Source organism: Callorhinus ursinus, unplaced genomic scaffold (assembly GCF_003265705.2).
Source record: "Callorhinus ursinus isolate GAN/ISIS: 27379988/994484 unplaced genomic scaffold, GSC_fseal_2.0 scaffold15, whole genome shotgun sequence".
NCBI classification, from domain to species: Eukaryota; Metazoa; Chordata; class Mammalia; order Carnivora; family Otariidae; genus Callorhinus; species Callorhinus ursinus.
In genome coordinates, this window is record NW_027397077.1 from 42,660,505 (window position 1) to 42,664,220 (window position 3,716).

The following is a 3,716-nucleotide window of genomic DNA, read 5'->3' on the forward strand; positions in this document are numbered from 1 at the left end:
TGTATTCCCCCCTTTATCTTCTGTTTATTGTCAGTATGAACTCATTGATTCTGATTTCATCCAATGGGTTATAATCCCTTACTGTCTATTTTTTACATGTAAAATACACATAAGATTTACCATCTCAATCTTTTTTTTTTTTAAGATTTTTTTTAGCTCTTTGAGGAAGACACGGTTGCAGCTACCGTGAAGCCTTGGACACCCGCTCCTCCTCCTGACTCACCGCTGTTCACTCTCGTGGAAGAACAAGTCAGTCAGGAAGCCACGCCATAGCTATGGCTTTTAAAGACACTGGGAAGACACTTGGGGGAACCAGCGGTGGTGATTCACCCAGTTAGAATTACTCTCACCAGCCCCAACGTAAAATCTTTGGAAAAGGTATGTGCTGACTTGATCAGAGGCGCAAAGGAAAAGAATCTCAAAGTGAAAGGATCAGTTCAGATGCCTACCAAGACTCTGATAATCACTACAAGAAAAACTCCTTGTGGTAAAGGTTCTAGGACTTGGGATCGTTTTCAGATGAGGATCCACAAGCGACTCATTGATCTGCACAGTCCTTCTGAGATTGTTAACCATATTACTTCCATCAGTATTGAGCCAGGAGTTGAGGTTGAAGTCACCATTGCAGATGCTTAAATCAAACTTTTTAGTAAACTGATTATCAGTTGTTAAAAAAAAAGATTTTATTTATTGATTTGACAGAGAGAGAGAGAGATCACAATCAGGGGGAGCTGCAGAGGGAGAGGGAGAAGCAGGCTCCCCACCAAGCAGGGAGCCCAACATGGGGCTCGATCCCAGGACCCTGGGATCATGACCCAACCGGCGCCCCTCAATCTTTTTTTTTTTTAAGTAGGCTTCACGCCCAGTGTGGAGCCCAATGTGGGGCTTAAACTCACAACCCTGAGATCAAGACCTGAACTGAGGTCAAGAGTCAGATGTTTACTTGACTGGACCACCCAAGCACTCCCCATCTCAATAATTTTTAAGCGTACATTTCAGTGCCATTAAGTACATTTGTATTGTTGTGCAACCATCCCCACCATCCATCTCTAGAACTTTCTCATCTTCCCAAATTTAAACTCCATCCCCATTCCCACATCCTTCCAGCCCTTGGCAACTACCACTCTATTTTCTGTCTCTATGATTTTTTTTTTATTTAACATTTTATTTTCAACTAATCTCTATGCCCAACATGGGGCTCGAAATCACAACCCCAAGATCAAGAGTCATGTGCTCTACCAACTGAGCCAGCCAGATGCCCCAACTGTCTCTATGATTTTGACTAGTTTAGGTACCTCATGTAAGTGGAATCATACAGTATTCATCTTATTGTAACTGGCTTACTTCACTTAGCATAATGTCATCAAGGTCATCCATGTTGTAATGTGTATCAGAACTGCCTTCCTTTTCAAAACTGAATAACATTCCATTGTATGTATAGACCACACTTTGTTTATCCATTCATCTGTCTATGGACACTTAGATTACTTCCATGTTTTAGGTATTGTGAATAATGCTGCTATGAACATAGATGCACAAATATCTCTTTGAGATCCTGCTTTCAATTCTTTGGGGTATATACCCAGAAGTAGTGTTGCTGGATATGTGGTAATTCTGTGTTTTAGAGGAACTGCCTTACTATTTTCCACAACAGCTGTACCATTTGACATTCCCACCAGCAATGAAACAAGGGTTTCAATTTCTCCCCATCCTCACCAACACTTGTTATTTTCTTTTTTTCTTATACTAGCTCTTCTAATGGATGTGAAGTTGCATTTTTCTAGTAACTAATAATGTTAAGCATCTTCTCACATGGTTGTTGATCATCTGTAAATCTTCTTCGGACAAGTGTCTATTTAAGTAAGTCCTTTGCCCATTTTTTAGCTAGATTGTTTTGTTGTTGTTGTTTGTTGAGTTGTAGGTGTTCTTTCTATATTCTGGATATTAATCCCCTATCAGATATATGATTTGCAAATATATTCTCCCATTCTATAGGTTACCTTTTTACTTTTTGATAGTGTCTTTTGATGTATAAATGTTTTAAATTTTGATGAAGTCCAATTTATCTATTTTTTGTTTGGTTGTCTGTGCTTTTGGTGTTGTATCTAAGATAATATTACCAAACCCAATCCTATATCCTTTTGACAAATCTCTATCATTTTTTCATCTTTCAGCCCCCTTTTTTAAGTCGATGACACAACAAAATGAATACCAGGTTCATCTTGCATCTACCCTGATCCAACCCTGGAATCAGCCATTTCTCCAAGTGCCCAGTTTCTGTTTGAGGGCAACGAAACATAGAAACCAAGATCCAGGTGTTAGGTGTGTCCATTGCTGTGAAAATGTTAATACTTATAGGCCCTTTTAACAAATAAAACTGGGAAATAGATAGATATAGAATTAGAGATGTGTGTATGTGTGTGTGTGTACATGTATGCATGGTTGTGTAAATACATATACAATACAATCCCACAGGGTCCTTCCTTGACTTCACTCTTGCGGGGGGAATATCTGAACCTCAATTTCCTCAATTTTCTTGAAAAATGGTGATAATAATAATATCTATGCTACAGAGTCTTTGTTAAGGCTTAAACTTATAAAGATAAGCCATTTCAAAAATATATTAGCCCAACTTGATCTATAGATTCAATGCAATCCCAATCAAACTCCCAGCATATTATTTTGTGAATATCAACAATTTAATTCTGGTGTTTATATGGAGAGACAAAAGACCCAGAATAGTCAACACAATACTTAAGGAGAAGAATAAAGTTGGGGGACTGACACTATCTATAATTCAAGACTCACCATAAAGGTACAATAAGCAAGACAGTATGGTATTGGCAAAAGAATGGACAAATAGATCAGTGGGACAGAACAGAAATCCTAGAAATAGGCCCACGAAATATAATTAACTTATCCTTGACAAAAGAGTAAAGGCAATGAAATGGAGAAAAAAATCGTCTTTTCAACAAATGATGCTGGGACAACTAGACATCCACATGCAAAAAAAAAAAAAAAAAAAGGAAAAGAAAAAGAATCTAGATATTGACTTTACATCCTTCACAGAAATTAACTCAAAATGGATCATAGGCTTAAGTCTGAAACACAAAACTATAAAACTCTTAAAAGACAATATAGGAGAAGGGCACCTAGCTGGCTCAGTCGATATAGCATGTGACTCTTGATCTCAGGTTCGTGAGTTCAAGCCCCATGCTGGGCATAGAGATTACTTAAAAATAAAATCTTTAAAAAAGAAAAAGATAACACAGGAGAAATTCTAGACAATCTTGGGTATGTTGATGACTTTTGAGATACAATGCCAAAAGCATGACCCATATATCTTAGTCCATTTGGGCTGCTATAGCAAAATACCACAGACCAAGTAGCTTATTAACAACAGACATTTATTTCTCACAGTTCTGGAAGTTGAAGTCCATGGCAAGTCCATGGAAGTTGAAGATCATGGCATCAGCATGGAAGGGCAAGGACCCTTTTCCAGGTTGCAGATTTCTCTTACCCTCAAATGGCAGAAGGGGCTAGGGAGTCTCTCTGGAACCTCTTTTATAAGACACTAATTCCATTCGTGAGGACTCTACCTTCATGACTTAAGTACATCCCAAAGGCCCCACCTCCTAGCACCATCATTCTTGGAGGTTAGGATCTCAACATTTGAATTTGGGGGGGGGGTGGGCACATAAACATTCAAACGATAG

General features: G+C 38.5%; 1 pseudogene; it reads left to right on the top strand.

Moving 5' to 3' along the window:
- The first annotated feature begins 275 nt into the window (after positions 1 to 275).
- On the top strand, positions 276 to 636 carry LOC112834088 (small ribosomal subunit protein uS10-like; annotated as a pseudogene).
- Positions 637 to 3,716: the final 3,080 nt, after the last annotated feature.